This window comes from Dromiciops gliroides, chromosome 2 (assembly GCF_019393635.1).
Source record: "Dromiciops gliroides isolate mDroGli1 chromosome 2, mDroGli1.pri, whole genome shotgun sequence".
NCBI lineage: Eukaryota > Metazoa > Chordata > Mammalia > Microbiotheria > Microbiotheriidae > Dromiciops > Dromiciops gliroides.
Window position 1 is genome coordinate 81631001 of NC_057862.1, and position 17771 is coordinate 81648771.

A 17771-nucleotide genomic window follows, 5' to 3' on the forward strand; every position below is an offset into this window, starting at 1 on the left:
GATGACATCATACATCCATTATGGGACCCCATAGTAATATATTAATAATAATAATAACTTGTATTTATATAGAACTTTATTGTTAAGTCATTTTTCAGTCATGTCTGACTCTGTGTGACTCCATTTAGAATTTTCTTGGCAGAGATACTGGAATTGTTTGCCATTTTCTTCTCCAGCTCATTTTTAGAGATGAGGAACTGAAGCAAATAGGTTAAGTGACGTGCCCAGGGCCACACAGCTAGGAACTGTCAGAGGCTGGATTTGAACTCTTTGAAGATGAGTCTTATTGGTCCCAAGCCTAGAGTTTTATCGACTGTGCCACCTAACTACCTCATATAGAACTTTAACGTTTACAAAGCACAGAATGTATTACCTCATTTTATTCTACAGGAGCCCTATGAAGGTTGGCATTACTATCCCCATTTTACAGATGAGGAAACTGAGACAACTGTGCGACTTGCTCATGAGGAAACTGTATGACCTACTCATGGTCACAGAGCTAAGTGTCTGAGTTGGGATTTGAACTCAAGTCTTCATGACTCCCAAGTCCAGCATTCTTTTTTTTTTTTTTGGTGGGGCAATGGGGGTTAAGTGACTTGCCCAGGGTCACACAGCTAGTGTCAAGTGTCTGAGGCTGGATTTGAACTCAGGTACTTCTGAGTCCAGGGCCAGTGCTTTATCCACTGCACCACCTAGCTGCCCCCCAAGTCCAGCATTCTTATCCAATATGCTGCCTGTGGTCAGCTTATGCTTATTGGCTTAAGGGTTTTGGTAGCAAGACATTCCTCTAATCTGCATATATCCACTTGGAGTAAATAGGCCCCAACCATGTCTAGGAAGTTCCAAGAATAAAAACATGGACAGAAGAAATTGAGTAATGGAATAAAGCTCAGTACCTTACCCATAGTGTAGGGACTAAAATATTTATTAAATTAATTTCAATGGAAATATGGAGCCTTAACTAATTAGGAAGATATAGTTGACCACTTTTTAGGTGATATGTGACCAAAACATTATAGTCACTCGGGGACATCTCTTGATTTTCCTGAACAGATTTTTTTTTTTGTGGGGGGAAGGGTGGACCTGAAGTAGTAAGGAAGACCCCCCCCTTTCCCAGTCACCTGCTCTGTACCAATCCTTAGAAAGTTTCCAGGCGACCCCAAGAAGTTAAGGGACTTGTTTAGTGTTACACAGATAGTGTATGTGAACTTAGGTCTCCCAAACCAGCATACTGTAATGATTGGAATGACACCACCTACTGGAGACTTGCTGTGGGAAAGCTCCACCATGAGGAAAATGCCTCAGAGGCATTGTGGCTTTTCCTTGGCGTCAGGAAATGACGTTTGCTCATGGGTGCTGTCTATCAAGGCTACCAGCCAATCAACTTGAGGAGCCTCCTATGGTCTGGGAGGAGACAGGAAGGAGGAAAGGGAGCCTGGGCAGAGAGCGCTGGGCCTTTTGGCTTCCTGACTTGATGGTGGTGGCGGCAGAGAACTTCACAGGAAATTTGAGGAAAGATAGGAATGCCAGGCTGTTAGAATTCTGTTCTCAATCTTTTTCTTTCTATTTTCCAATAAACCCTTAAAAACCTAAACTCGTTTTATCAGTGATTTTTAGTTAGTTTCCCCCAAACTGGGGGAACAGATTAGAATCCATATTTAGAATCTTAAATTACACAATCCTAATTTTTTGCCCTTGCTGACTCTCTTGAAAAGATAAAAATATTAAGCCTCCAGTGGTTCCTTATATTATACCACATTGAAGCATATATTGCCTAGCTAGACATTTAAGGCCTTACTATTTCTTTCGAACAGAATCTAAACAAATTCTCCATTGTTCTTGTCTTGCCTTCCCCCATTCAGTTCCTGTGTGTGAAGTGCCTACTATGTGTATTGGGTACTGTACTTAGGGTTGCAAAGGCTTACATTCTACAATGATCGACTGTTTTCTGTTCCAGGACAGAAAACAGTCTCCACCCTCAATTACAAAACCAAAACAGAATATTTTCAAAATTTTCTTTATCTTTTGTTTTTGTTACCCACTTTTCCTAATATGTTCTTCCTCCTCTACCACTCAAAAAACCATTATGTATAACAACAACAAAAAGAATTAAGAAGGGGAAGGAATAATTCAACAAAACTAAGCAACATACTAACTAAATCTAACAAGAATATTCTGGGGTTCCACCTCCATAATTCTTCTACCACCTCTGCAAAGAAAAAAAGAGAGGCACGTTGGAGTCGAGATGATCTGAGTTAAAATGCTTATTGGCAGTGTGATCGTTGGCAAGTCACTTAACCCTTTCAGCTTCAGTTTCCTCATTTGTAAAATGGAGAATTAATATTCACACTTACTTCATAGGTAAAAATGAGGTAATATATGTAAAATTCTTTATAAACCTTAAAGTGCTGATTTAGATGTTAACTCTTATTAGTGGAGTCCTAGTTTGGCCATACTTTCATTGTATGATAAATTTAGAGCTGGACCGTACCTTCGCTATCATCCAAACCCCTCACATTCAGTTTCAATTGTCTTCTTGTCCTTGACATTTACATTATTATAGTCATTTCCTGCAATATTTTTCTGGTTCTGAGTACTTCACTTTACATTAGCACATATAATTCTTCCTTGCATACCTGTATTTTTCATGTTCATCTTTTCCTCTGTCACAATAATATTACATTATATTTAAATACAACTTGTTTATTCATTGCCAGATCAATAGGAGTATGTGTTGTTTACAGCTCCTTGATGCTACAAAAAGTATTACTGTAAATATTCTGGCTTGTATGAAATACCCCTCTCTTTGACTTCCTTGAGTTATATGCCTTACAGTAGGAACTCTGTATTAAAGGATATGAACACTTGAGCTACTTTCTTTGAGAAATTTCAAATTGTCTTCTGGAGTGGTTGGGCCAATTCACATTTTTTCCCAGAAGGATTACTATTTCCCTTATTCTATAGCCCGTTCAGTATCAACTATTCCCATCTTTTATGACCTTTGCAAATTTGCTGGGTATGAGATATGCTGTCAGAGTTGTTTTGGTTTGCATTTGTCTTATTATTAGTGACTTGAAGCATCTTTCCTTTTTTTTTTTTTAAATAGCTTGCAATTCTTTTGAGAACTATTAATTCACAACCTTGGATCACCTGTCCATTTAGCCTTGACTTTTGGCATCACACATTTGTATTCCATATTTGTATTTGTATTTTGTATCTTATATATCAGACACTTAGATAATTGATGCAAATTTTTTAAACAGATTGGCAGCTTTGTTATCCTAGTTGTGCTGATCGTTAATGTGAAAGCCATACATTCTTCCAGAAATAAACTAGATTTTCAGTGGATAGCATGGTACAATGAAAAGAGCATTGGATCTGAAGTTGGGTTACCTGGATTTGAATACTGGTTTAGTCACTTAGAATCTATGTGACCCTGAGCAATTCAGTTACCTGAGTCCCCTATTCCTCATATATACCAGGAAAGAGGGGTCAAGCTGAACTTTGTGCTTTCTTCTAGCTCCAAGTCTTAATCCATATGTGCCAGCAGAGGTTCCTCTTTCTTCTTTTCCCTATCTTCTTTTTTGTCTAGTAGTGGTCTCTGATAATCTCCACTCCTGAAGGAGAGAACCCAGAATTCCCATATCACTTGGCCCTTTAGGCTCACCTCCTGTTTCCTACTGGTTATTTCTGGACTTCTCTAGTAATCATTCCTGCCAGTAATCACCAATCACAATCTTTTTGGTAAGATAGAGGATGATTAGGTCCACCTGTCTGCCTTCACACTATGTCCTCCAGACCCCATCTGCTCAACTCATATACCCTAGTGACTGCCTACACTCTTAGAATTTCTGACCCTTTCTATCCGACTTGTAGCAAAACTTTCATGTGTTAGCTGTCTCCTCCAATCAAGGATTCTTTTGGTTCTATCTCAGATTGTTTTTAAGTGCATAAACTAAAATATTAAAAAGATGGATATTGACATAAGAGAGACTGTGGAGACATGGATTGAATGAGACTTGGTAACTGCTTGGATGTGAAGGGTATAACAATAAAAAGACCTTTCCTCTGGTTTTCCTGACCCTAATTAACATCTAAGTGATATCTTTCACCTTAAAATTTTCATAGTACCTAATTGGTATGGTCTTCTCTTTTATATTTATTTATGTATTTTATATCTTTCATGATAGATTACAAGCTCTTTGAAGGCAGGCATTTCATCTCTTTATCTCCACTACCATATCCTACATATAGGTGTTTAGTAAAATTTTGGAATGAAATGAATCAAGGCAAATACTCCTTGAAACAATAGATAATAAATTTATGGAATTGGGGCAGCTAGGTGGCACAGTGGATAGAGCACTGGCCCTGGAGTCAGGAGTACCTGAGTTCAAATCCAGCCTCAGACACTTAACACTTACTAGCTGTGTGACCATGGGCAAGTCACTTAACCCCAATTGCCTCACTAAAAATAAATAAATAAATAAATAAATTTATGGAATTCATTCACCACAAATGGTTCTGGCTGAAAATCTAAAAAAGGTTCAAAAAATTCAAGATCAATTATATAAGTAGTATGCCTTCATTGGGGCCTTTGGTTAGACATTCTTTTTTTTTTTCCCCGATAAAAGTATTTTATTTTTTTCCAGTTACATGTAAAGTGGTTAGACATTCTTAATGGTTTGTGATTGATGACCTGGACAGCTTTGTACCATGCTTCCGAATGTCCCTTTGTAAGGCTGCCAGAGTCAGCATTAAGGCTGTTGCTCTGACTTGTATGACATGAAAATGGATTTGAAAGAATAATTGGTACTAAATATAGATTTATTGGTAAAAGCTGAGTCAACCTACTTGTCCACCTTTACGCTCTGATAAGACTTTCATTTAATATCACTTTATCAGGCTTCTCCTGAAAGTAATTTTTAAAATGTAGAAATTCTGCAAGAAATGGAACCTTTAAAAGAGAAACTAGGACACAATAATGGTAGCAATAATTGTAAAGACATGAATATTAACAACCATCCCATAAAGAAGAAAACCAGGAACTACCTATGCATTGGTCTTTGTATAACTCAGGAAAATGTTTGCCTGCTACTGAGAACAGGATGTGTATATAATCCCTTGGCATACAGAGAACCAGCTTCATGCCAGGTTGATAAAGAGTTATGTAGCCTTTAACAAGACAGGAACTCAATGGCATATTACAAATGGAGTTTCATTGAATAGTAAACTCTTCACTTGGGGTAACTGTCTCAAATAATGTTTAAGATTTCCTTTAACAAACATCCATTAAATGTTTCCTACATGCATTGAATTGAAATGCTTCATTCAAATGTTTATGGAGCACTGAGCACTGGCTTAGTTCCTGGGGAAAGATACCAAGTTTAACTAAGATTCAGGCCCTGTCCTCATAGAGTTTAGAGTGGAATAAGGAACTCAAATACTGATGACAATGATATACAATATTACATAAATGCATTAGACACTGTGTGGCCAGAGGACCGAGTGCTCAAATTGTACCTCTGATATTCATTTTATGTGTGACCCCAGGGGAGTTACTTAACCTCCCTAAAACTGTTTCCTTAACTGTAATTTGAACAGGTTGGGCTCTAGAGCTCTCTTCCAGCTCAAAATCGATGATCCTTTGTTCCTCTGTTATTTGAGGCTTGTTGGGGAAATTACTAACAACTAAGGAGGGGATCAGAGAAATCTACATGGAGGTAGCGGCATTTGAGTTGAGTTGTAAAGGATAGGCAACAATTCAGGTGAAGAGAAGGTGGTGGGAAGGAACTCATTCTAGGCATCAGTAATAACGGGAACAAAGGGAGAGACAGTTCTGGCCCCTGAACAAACCAGTTGAAGATTTTTTTTGCGGTTAAGTGACTTGCCTAGGGTCACACAGCTAGTACATGTCAAGTGTCTGAGGCCGAATTTGAACTCAGGTCTTTCTGACTCCAGGGCCAGAGCTCTATCCACTGTGCCATCTTGCTGGCCCAACCAGTTGAAGAATTTTGAAGTATACTTAAGTAACTTCAACACCATTTGGGTGATCAGTGCAAAGGAGAGCTCTAAACCAAGAACAATGAAAAGAAGTAAAAGATATCACTTTTGTCTTGTGAGGCAGCATGTTATGGGAGAGTGCTGGAATTGCTATTATTCCATTTTTGGCTCTGACCCTAGCCAGACATTTGAACATGGAAGAGTCACTTGACCTTGCTCAGTCTCTGTTTTTGTTTTTTTTCAATCTGTAAAACATGGATAATAATACTTGCCTAGTTAGGGTTGTGAGAAGAGTGTTTTGTAAACCTCAAAATAGCATCAAACTCAAGGAGGGTTGTGTTTGCCTATTCTGCTATTTGATTCTCTTTGGCTACTGTGGGCCATTTCATACACCTTTTACTTCATTCTGAGGTCTTCTTTCTGCCTGTTGAAGGGTAGAGCTATTCTTTCTCAGCACATAGACACTTGGCATTTCTGAGCTGTTGGTAGGGAAAATTTGTACCCTTTCGTGCCTGCTATCCCTCTGACATTTACTCAGTTGGGATCAGCCTCTACCCTTGGGGTTATCTCAACTTAATAGATAGTTATGGGAAACCTGATCTCACTTCTGCTATGGAAAGGACTACCTTCACACCTCCTCCCCTAGTAAGAACTCACTAGAAGAGTTGGCTTTCACCTTCTGTATTGCCTTTTTGAGATTTTGACCTTCCCTCAAGGTCCATGTCAAATAGTATCTTCTCCATGAAACCATCCCTAATCTCTCTCTCTCTCTCTCTTTTTAAAAATCTTTTCCCCCCTCCCCAACAATTCATGATCTCTCTCTCTCTCTCTTTTTGCTTTAAAAGTAAGTTTTATCCCTTCATTGAAGTTTTATGGTTGAATAGGAATGCCAACATCAGTCACTTTGGTTCATGATCTCTTTTTAAACCATCTCTTCCATGTTCTTATAATTTGTATGGTAATTTACAAAAGAAAATTTTGTTATTATTTTTTGCTTTATATTACCAAACATTTCCCCTGTATCCCTCTTCCCTTCCAGAGGGCAATTCCTTATAATAGGAAAATTTTAAAAAGAAGAAAAGGAACAAAATCAGAAAAAACTGGTCAACATCATCACAATCTAACAATAAATGGAATGTTTCACACTTGTGGATATCCTCACCCACCCACCCACTTTCTGCAAGGGAACAGAATGTGGAAAGGGGTATATGATCATTTTTTTTGCACTTGTATTTTTCTCTTTCCTACCTTGTAAAGAACTCTTGGCTGGTGATGGTGGTGGTATGGGGCATATGATAGCTATTTTCAAGTATTTGAAGGGTTACAGAAAATATAGAAAAGGGCTTAGACCTGCCCTCCTGGGCCTCAGAGGATCCAGCTGGGAATATTGGGTGGAAGTTACAGAGATAAAGATTTGTTGTTGTTTGTCCTTCATTCTCAAAGAGGGCCATGACATTGGAGTGATGTCATGACTTGCAGTGAATTGGATTTTTAAGTGAGGAAGGACTGTACACAGCCTCACTCTCTCCTCCAGAGCCATCAGGGTCCAGTAGCAAGATATACATCAGGATGACTGGAGATGGCCACAGATGTTTAAGGCAATTGGGGTTAAGTGACTTGCCAAGGGTTACACAGCTAGGAAGGTCTGAGGTGAGACTTGAACTCTGATCCTCCCAACTTCAGGACCAGTGCTCTATCCACTACACCACCTAGCTGCCCCAAATTTCACAGACTATTAAAGCAGAAAGGGATTGAAAGATATTGTTATTCAGACCCTTCTCTGAACTTCAGTTTTGTTAACCATAAAGTCAAGTGATTTATCCATAGTCACACAGCTACTAAGTAGCAGAACATTTTCTCAACAATGAGTGACTAAAGATGATTGAGAGGATTCCTTTTCTGGAAGTTTGTTTTCTTTAAATGTAGATTATGCTATGGGAGGGTTGGGATTGGCCCTTTTCTTCAGATTAGAGTATGAAAGGATGATTCTTTATGATGCCTTACAAACACTATTGTCTCTGTAGGAAATACTAGAAATATAGCTATGTGTACAGAGGAAGGCATGAAAATTTGAGCTGTCATTTTTTCCCAATGAGTTAAATACATAATATTTTCACACCTACTTGTCAGAAATATGTGTGTGTGCGGGTGTGCGGGTGCGCATGTGCGCACACACACACATATATATTCTTTTTAGGAGCTCACCTCATGTGCATGCTATATGTACCAGGAAATGTGCATGCCTACAATAAAATCCAATTTGATATAAATTTTCTATAATTTTTGACAGAGGTTCATCTGAAATAGACTTGTTATTTCAGTCTGAAATCAGATGCTGATGATTGGTTGTAGAGTATTAGTTGCCCAGCTTATGCTGTGAAACACACCAAAATTTTGTAAGAATATTCAACCCAACAAACCTTTATTAAATACCTACTATATGAACACATTTCATTTTTTGTCCATCTAGTCTTCATTATTAAATTTCATAGGGTATCAGAAACTAAGTTCAAGTTCTGGATCTGTTGACAAGTTATGTGAGCTTGGTTGCTAAACTTCTTTGAGGCTTAAAATGAAGGAATTGTATTAGATGGTGTATCCCAACATCCTTCAGACCAAATTTGTACTGCTTGGTATAACTCCATGTTACCAAAGGGCCTTCCTTTTTTAAATCTATAGACTTAAAATAATTGTTTTCTTTCTTTCTCTATCTTGCCCTTTCTTTCTTGTTTCTAGCTCTTAGTCTATTTCCCCTAAAGCTGTAGAGTGGTCTGACAGAAGAACATTCAGTGATCTTTTTTGGGGGGGTGGATGGGGAAATGAGGGTTAAGTGACTTGCCCAGGGTCACACACACAGCTAGTAAGTGTCAAGTGTTTGAGGCCAGATTTGAACCCAGGTCCTCCTGAATCCAGGACTGGTGCTTTATCCACTGCACCACCTAGCTGCTCCCAACATTCAGCTATCTTACTGGATCACATCCTAATTTGATTTGGGAAACACTTTTGAGCCCTAAAATGCCAGGATAAGTATGGGGAGTTTTCATGAATGAGAAAGAGACATTCTCTTATATGTGCTTGCTTTTATTGGACTCTACTCAGTGGACCTCATCCATTTGTGTTGATCAACATTTTTGATGGCCTGTTTATCGATTTGTAGATCACATAAATGTAGGAGAGGGAGCTAAAAGGCTGATAGAATCAAGATGCAGAAAATCTCAGGAGGCTAGAACAATGGATTTAATCTAATATTAAAAAAAGAAGTAGGAATTAGAGGTAAATGTAAAATTTACACTCAGATTGAAAAAAAAAATGATTTCACAAGTCCTAATGGAGAAAGGTGTGACCAAACAGGAGTTGGTACAGAAAATTATCTAGAGGTTTAGTGTATCATAAGATCAAAATGAGTTAATAATGGGACACAGTAATAGCAGACATTTGTGTAGCTCTTTCAGCCTTACAAACCACTTTATATACATGATCTCATTTGAGCCCCACAACAATCTGAGGAGAAGGAGACAGAGCCATAACTGGAGCAAAGCAACTTGGGGTTTGTCCCAGGGCACCATCATTTAGAGAGTACTGGCAGTACTTCTTTCAGCAGGGTAGAAATAATTGAGCTCAGCACATAGTTAGCAAGAATAATTATTTAAAATAGGAAGCTGCCAGATGGCACCCCTCCACAGGGCCTCGTTTCTTAGGATCTCTCCTCACCCAATAATCCCACACCTGAATTTGTCTTAAAAAGTTAATTTAAGAATGTGCTTCCTGCTGCTTGTCCTAGATGCTTTTTTTTTTTTTTGGTGAGACAATTGGGGTTGAGTGACTTGCCCAGGGTCACACAGCTATTAAGTGTCAGGTGTCTGAGGTCGGATTTGAACTCAGGTCCTCCTGAATCCAGGGCCAGTGCTCTATCCACTGCACCACCTAACTGCTCCCCCAGATGCTTTTTGTGAAGCTGGCATTGGGAATCCAGATGACTAGTTATGAATTCGGAGATAGGTACTACTGGTATTATCCATATTTTATAGGTGAGGAATCAAAATGACTTTTTATGGCTTTGGAGATATGTGGCAGCATTCATGTTTTATAGAAAAGGAAACAGTCTCACTGGTTAAATATCCACAGTGAAATAGTAACAGAGTTGAGATTTGAAACTCTCTTTGACACTGTAGCCAAAAAAGCTTATGCTTTCCTTGGGTAGATTTGCAATAGTGAGCAGAATGAAAAAAGTGTTCATCGTGCTCTGGACTGCCTCACGTAGACCATATCCAGAATATTGCCTTCAGTTAAGATCTGGGTGCCGCATTTTGGGAAAGACGTTGATGGCCTGGAATGAGACCAGTGAGCAACCAGGATGGCAGAGGGATTGGAAGCCATGCTAAATGAGGATTGAGAAAACTAGGGAAGTTTAATTTAAAAAAGAAAAGCCTGGGGGAGGTGAGTGGGCATCATTTAAAAAATATATATTTAAAGGGTCACATGATAAAGACTAAATACCCTTTTCTTTCTAATACTTATTTTCCTCTGGTCCCTTTCTTAAAGTCTCCACCTTTCTTTATTCTCATCCAACTTAATTTTGAGCCTATCTCACAGGTCTTCACAACTCTTATATTTTCAGCCAGACTTTTATCCTGTGCCATGCTTATATTATTCATGCCTACCAACTTATCATCCATCCATACCACCTATCACCTATGTCATGAACACATTCTATTCTTTTCAACCTCCCTGCCTTTGCTCATGCTGTGTACCCTCTATCTGGAATGACCTCTCTCTTTCTTTTACCTGTTTAATTTTTACTTCTCTTTTGACACTGAGCTCAAATGTTACCCCTTTCCTCTGTATTTCTTTTCCTTCCTTCCTTCCTTCCTTCTTTCTTCATTTCTTTTTTTCTTTTCTTTCTTTCTTTCTTTCTTTCTTTCTTTCTTTCTTTCTTTCTTTCTTTCTTTCTTTCTTTCTTTCTTTCTTTCTTTCTTTCTTTCTTTCTTTCTTTCTTTCTTTCTTTCTTTCTTTTTGTGGGGCAATGAGGGTTAAGTGACTTGCCCAGGGTCACACAGCTAGTATGTGTCAAGTGTCTGAGGCCGGATTTGAACTCAGGTACTCCTGAATCCAGGGCCAGTGCTTTATCTACTGCACCACCTAGCTGCCCCTTCCTCTGTATTTCTAACTCCCACCCCCACAACCTCATAATTTCAACAACCTTTCTACCCAGATCCCATGCAGCAATTTGGGACTGAATAACATGTTATTTGATGAGTTTTGTTCTTTACCCTCCAAGCTCTGTGAGGGCAGGGACCTTTCTATTTTCCTGAATGGCTTTGCAGATGTTATCCAATGAATAATTGTTTGATTCCAAATTGGCCTTTTGCTACAGTGGTATCAGCCTGGTGGAGGCCGCACCTTTTTTAGTCTTAGGGAGAGAAAATGCGGGCATGTTGGCTTCTGTGACCATGAGTCAGGCTGGGTTCACATAATTGTTCACATTTCTGTGGCACTCCATGGTTTACAAGCCACTTTCTATAGAACAACCCTATGGAGCACGTTATCTCTGTTTTACAGAAAAAGAAACTGAGGCTCTAGGAGATTTTTTTTTTTTAGTCATTTGCTCAAGGTCCTAAATTAGTGACAATGTTAGTGTTTGGGCCTACATCTTTGAATGTCAGGTATAATGCTATGTCCAGCCATATCTGACATATTATTCTACCTCTCTGATGCCTTTCTTTAGTGCAGTAGCTCAGTCTGTTATACTGCTGGGAAATAGCAGGGAAAGGCAGGCCTGAGATTACACCAGCAGATGCTTTTGCTAAATTCTTGCTTCCCAAATTATGGCCACAGGTTTCCAAGAGTCCATAGATCACTAAATAAGGAAATAGACCCATAGAAAATGTTTCACATACATTACTATTTTTCAACCATATATAGATGCTGTTGTGATAAAATCACAAATACCTTTGAAATCATTATTGAACTCAAAGTAGCTTTTGCTTATATATTTGATCAATGTTAGTAAATTCAACTATGATCATGTGGGAGTTAGTCATTTTCTTTTTTACATTAAACATGATTCCTCATACCCAAAGACTAGGAACCCCATTGTTATAGTCTCCTTTTTCAAAACAATTACCTGCTATCTGAGTGGAGTATGTTATTCTGAGGGTATCAGTTTTGGGAGAGACCAGGGTGTATGGGAAGGAGAATGTTGCATGAATAGAGTTTGGTTGGAGAGGGGATGGAAGGAAGGTTGAAGAGGGTGGTAGGGGCCAGAGGATGTTAAGCTGGATGAAAAAAGGGGAGGTTAGAAAGATTTCTGTCTTGGGGCAGCTAGGTGGTGCAGTGGATATAGTACCGGCTCTGGATTCAGAAGGACCTGAGTTCAAACTCCGTGTCAGACACTTGACACTTACTAGCTGTGTGACCCTGGGCAAGTCATCTAACCCTCATTGCCCCAGAGAGAGAGAGAGAGAGAGAGATTAAGAGAGAGATTGAGAGAGATTGAGAGTCCTGTCCTGTCACTTAAGCTTTCTGGCTTAGAGATATAAATCACTTGACTTCTTACAGCTTGGGTATCCTCCTCTCTAAAATGAGAGGGTTGGACTAGGCTATTAAATACATGGAAAAGAATCCTGGCTCTGGAGTCAAAGAACCTGGGTATGAATCCCAACTCTGGTACTAGTTTACTACTTGTGTAATATTGGACAAATCCCTTAACCTCACTGGGCCTTGATTTCATCACCTGTAAAATGAAGGGATTGTATTAGGTGAATTCCAGAGTCCCTTCCAGCTCTAGAGCTGATCCCTCTCAATCCTGAAGTTCATGACATTCTATTCTTCTCTAAGATAATATAGTATAAGCGTAGCTTCTTCTGGCTCTCTTTATAAAGGGTTGGACCTCTTCGGTGCTAATATACAGAATTAGAGTATGAGAGGCAGTCATTCTTTTGAAAAGTTCGAAGAAGCTTCCTGATGTGTTTATGGAAAAATGGTGATTTAAACTCCCCTTCCTTCTATTGATAGGCTAATAGAACCTGAAAGTCTCAAAAGTCAGTGGACGGGGCAGCTAGGTGGCGCAGTGGATAACGCACTGGCCCTGGAGTCAAGAGTATCTGAGTTGAAATCCGGCCTCAGACACTTAACACTTACTAGCTGTGTGACCCTGGGCAAGTCACTTAACCCCAATTGCCTCATTAAAAAAAAAAAAAGTCAGTGGACAATCCTAACATAGGTTATCGAATGAAAACTGCTGAGTTGTAATAATGAGTAATTAATTTTGGTATCAAAAGAAAATCCGTTTGATAGATGAAATATTTGACTATAGTTTCCCTACTTGTGTCCTTTTATTTCTATTTGGTTCTTGTCTTCTAGGTCATTCAGCTATGTTAGAAAAATTTGCTACTTGTAAAACAAAACAGATAAATAGTATGTGGCAAATAGAAATTGACTAGGCATGGCTAGAATTAATTTGAATGAGTAAGTCTCTCCAAGGACTGACATTTGTTCAATTAACAACCTTTTGCAAATTCCATGTCATGCCCTTCATATGTCCTGTGTTTCCCATGTTGAGTATCAGGCAAAACTAATAAGAATTGGTTCTGTGAAACTCCAGAGATTTGTTTATGTTCCAAATGAGCACACATTGAAGTATGCTGGGTCTTTTTACAGAAGCTTCTCTGGCTTCCCTTGACTTTCAGGCCACCAGGTGCAAGACTGGTCATAGGCAAAGCAGTAAAGTTGGGTTTAGGGTCCTACCCCACTCCCAGGGGCAAGCTTTGGTGTCCTATCTGCTCTACCCTTCCTAGATTGCTGTTATCACCATATCGTTTCCTGCTTTGTAGGACTGTGCTCTCTCCAGGACCTCTTCCCTTCACTCCCAACTTCCATGTCTCTTACTGGGTTATCCTTCCCAGGATACTGTATCTCTACCTCCAAACTATAAAATAGCTAATCCATTAAACTAGTCAGTGGCAAATGAGAGGGGACTAGAGCTTGGCTTCCAGGTAGTCTGTGTTGAGATTAGGGTGGAGGTGGGGAGGACTAACGTTGAATTTTGTTGGTTATAATTATTAACTCTAGTTGCCTTATCAGAAAATAAGGAGGCTGGGGTTAGATGGCCTCCCATGGTAGGGATTTCAGGAGAACTAGACAGGGAGAGCTGGTGGGATCATAGACTTAGAACTATGAGGTACATCAGAGGTCATCTAGTCTGCTCCCTTCATTTTACAGATGAGGAAAACTGAGGCCAGGGAGGGGAAGAGAATTGCTCACAGTCACGCAAGTAGCAAGCATCAGTGGTGGGATGTGAGGCCAGGTTCTTCTTTCTACTCTACCACAGAGATTTCTTTGTGGGGGGAGGTTATGATGCTTACTAGAGAGACAGGCTATATTTCTACAACCAGCCCTTAATAGAAATGGGCTTGAAAGCCCCAATCTGCCATTCTAGGACTTCACAGGTTTCATTTTGCATCAGTTCCTATTTCTGTTCTGTTCCAGTCAGGAGTATAGAGAGAGGTCAGAGAATTTCAGAGTTCGAGTGAGCCTTAAGGGTCATCTGCCTTAGCACAGGCCTATAACATCCTGGATAGGTGGTCATATAATCTCTGCTGAAAAACTTTGATCACTGGGGGAACTAACTACCTCCTGGGGCAGCCCATTCCACTTTTCAATACCTCTAATTTTGGGGAATTTTTTTCTACACATTGAGCTGAAATCTGCATTTCTACAACTTCAACAGTCAGGGATCATTGATCCAGTTTGTCCAACAAAGGGGCTTCGGACTGTAAATGAATTGTCTTTTACCACCATATAATACTCATAGATTGGTCTAAATGAATTGTCTTTTACCTTTTTTGGTTCTTACCATATACTCTCTTTCTTTCTTTCTTTCTTTCTTTCTCTCTTTCTCTTTCTCTCTTTCTTTCTCTCTCTTTCTTTCTTTCTTTCTTTTTTTTTTTTTTGGGTGAGGTAGTTGGGGTTAAGTGACTTGCCCAGGGTCACACAGCTGGTAAGTGTCAAGTGCCTGAGGCCAGATTTGAATTCAGGTCCTCCTGATTCCAGGGCTGGTGCTCTATCCACTGTGCCACCTAACTGCCCCACTGTCTACTCTTTGTATAATAACACTAATTTATCTGGCAACTTCAGCTATTCAAAATGCTGCTGAGTGCCAAGAGGTCAGCACACAAGAAGTCCCTAAGCAGCAGATTCAGTAATGCTTATGTGCTCCTTGTAGGAGTCCTCCGAGCTCATCTTCCCAGGCAGATGATGGCTTGAGGTGTGCTACCATAATAGTCTCTTACCTAAGTTGTCTCTGTCTACTCCATTCCACACAGATGATAAAATAATTTTTCTGATGCACAAGGACCTCAAAAACCTGTGGTGATATAGATTTAGAATGAGATGAGACCTGAAAGATCATCCATCTCAGCCTTTTCATTTAACAGATGAGGGAAGTGTCTTGTCTGAGGTTACAAAGTAGTAAGTGGCATAGTCAGAATTTGAACCCAGGTCTTCTGAATCCAAATACCTAATGTTGTTCATACTATAACAGGCAGCCTCTTAGATGAGTCCCAACTATTTAATTTGACATTTAAAGGCTTCTGTAAACTTTTTGACCTTCATTTCCAGTCTAATTTCATTCTACTTCCTTGTACTCTACGATCCAGCCAAACTGGACTGCTAACTATTCCCCTTGCCTGAGATGCCTGCCTGCCTGCCTCATTTCTATCTGTTGAAATCTTTTTCTTCCTTTAAGACTCAGAGTAGTTGACGGGCTTTGTCCTTCTCCTAGCTGCTTCTTTCTCTTCCTCCCCTATGCCCAATAGTTCAATATTCCCTCATGCCATTGGTACCACTGAGATTACCCAGAAGCCCATAGAATTAGGAAAGGAAACTAAGAAAATTTTTTTAGTGTAGCGAATGGACTGCCATTCTGTTTCCTGATTCTACCTCTCACTTACCTATGACTTCCTTACCAAAAAAAAAAAAATACAATAACTTGTATTGGGACCAATAAGATAGCATTTCTGGAAACTGTGACATTCTTAAGTAATACTTGTGTCCACTGACTTGAGACTTGCAAAGATACTAGAAGATAGTTAAGAAAAAGTTATTTTCATCCTGATGGGAGGGGGAATGGCAGGAACAAAGGAGAGGCAATATTGTTGGAAAAGATTACTTAGTCTGCCAACTTTTAGTAGTTCAGTTACCAAGGGTCATGAAGAACTATCTGAATTCATGTGATGACTTTTGCTGCCCCTAATACTTTTTATCCCACATTTCATAAAATTTACAATAAAAAATAAGCTTGTCAAAGCCTCTGTAATCAGAAATAAATATTGTAACCTTATGGTCTTTAGAATCACATAAACATACTTTTTTTTACATCCTCAAAAGCAATGTGTAGATACTCCAGTTCCCTTTTGGGGCATTATCTATTTATAATACCAAACTACTTCCCCTACCCCTGCCTGTTTGCACAACTTTTATAGATCTTTCCATATTTCCACATTTGCTTCCTTTGCCTGCGCTAGCCATTGCCCCTCTCGTTTGAAAGATAATCCATTTCTGCTTTGGACAGTAAACACATCCAATACTACACAGCCAAAAGAACACTGGATCTGCAATCAGAAAAGCTGAAATCAGATCTTGATTCAAGCATTTATTTGCTGTGTGACCTTATCTTCATCTCTCTGGGCCTCATTTTCTTATCTGTAAAATGAAGGACTTGGAGATAATATTTAAGGTGGTTAGTGGGGCATCCTTGGAGTCAGGAAGGCACAGGGTCCAGTCCTGCTCTGACAGCTTTATGTGATATTAAACAAGTTACCTAGCCATTTAGTGTCCCCAGATGGCTTTCTAAGACAAGTACAGATTAATTTTATGTTTGCTTAAGTGGAAGGAGTTTTTATGCTCGGAGTTTTCTACACTGATGATAATACACTTATATACCCCCTACACACACACACCTAACCTACTGGAAGGGTTCTTTAAATGCTCAGATTTTAGGATCCTCTGTCTCTCTGTGGGTGTTCAAAAGAGCTTCCAAGTGGCCAGAAGAAAGTATTTCCAAATTCTCTCTGGAACTTATCCTTTAAAAAAAAAAATACAGCACCAGAGGTATTGGCTAGCTATTTCTTGCTCAACTCACCTCAGTAGTTTTGCTTTGCATAAGAAAAAGGGACATTGCTTTTGTATATACTCTTCTAAAAACCTGATATCCCTGTTAGCCTGACATATTCCACATTTCACAACACCTAAGAGCTTTTCTCACATGAGCACTCTTGTATTTTGATATAGGAGCCCAGTTTTGTGGTTTACATGGATGTTCCTCATGTGTCTGTCACAGTTGAGCTAAAAAATCATATTTATAGGATCATAGGGTCATCGATTTAAAGCTAGAAGGAAACTTAGAAGCCATCAAATCCAACCTCTCAGCTTATCAATGAAGAAACTGAGGCACTGAGGTGTTAAGTGACAGGCCCATGGTCATCTAGCCAGGAAGGGTCTAAGGCAAGATTTGAGCCTAGGTCTGTCTTCTGAGTCTAGTGCTGTACCCACTCTACAAACTTGAGCTTTTTATTCAAGTCCAAGTTCTTGGAAAATCCACACATCCATATATTATTCAAATATCTCTTTTTGAAAGCAGTATTGTAGAACTCAATTTTCTTGCTGCCCCCTGAAGTATATACAAGTGTGATGCTACTGATTTCAAATACCTATTGTTTTTGAATAATCCCATAAATCACTGTGAAAATAATACCCTGGGTATAAGCCTTTTT

At 39.3% G+C, this 17771-nt stretch overlaps 1 protein-coding gene across 19 annotated transcripts in view; it reads left to right on the forward strand.

Annotated features, from left to right (window-relative positions):
* CPEB3 (cytoplasmic polyadenylation element binding protein 3) overlaps window positions 1-17771 on the forward strand; it is a 256089-nt gene that overhangs the window by 100356 nt on the left and 137962 nt on the right. The window lies entirely within an intron of this gene.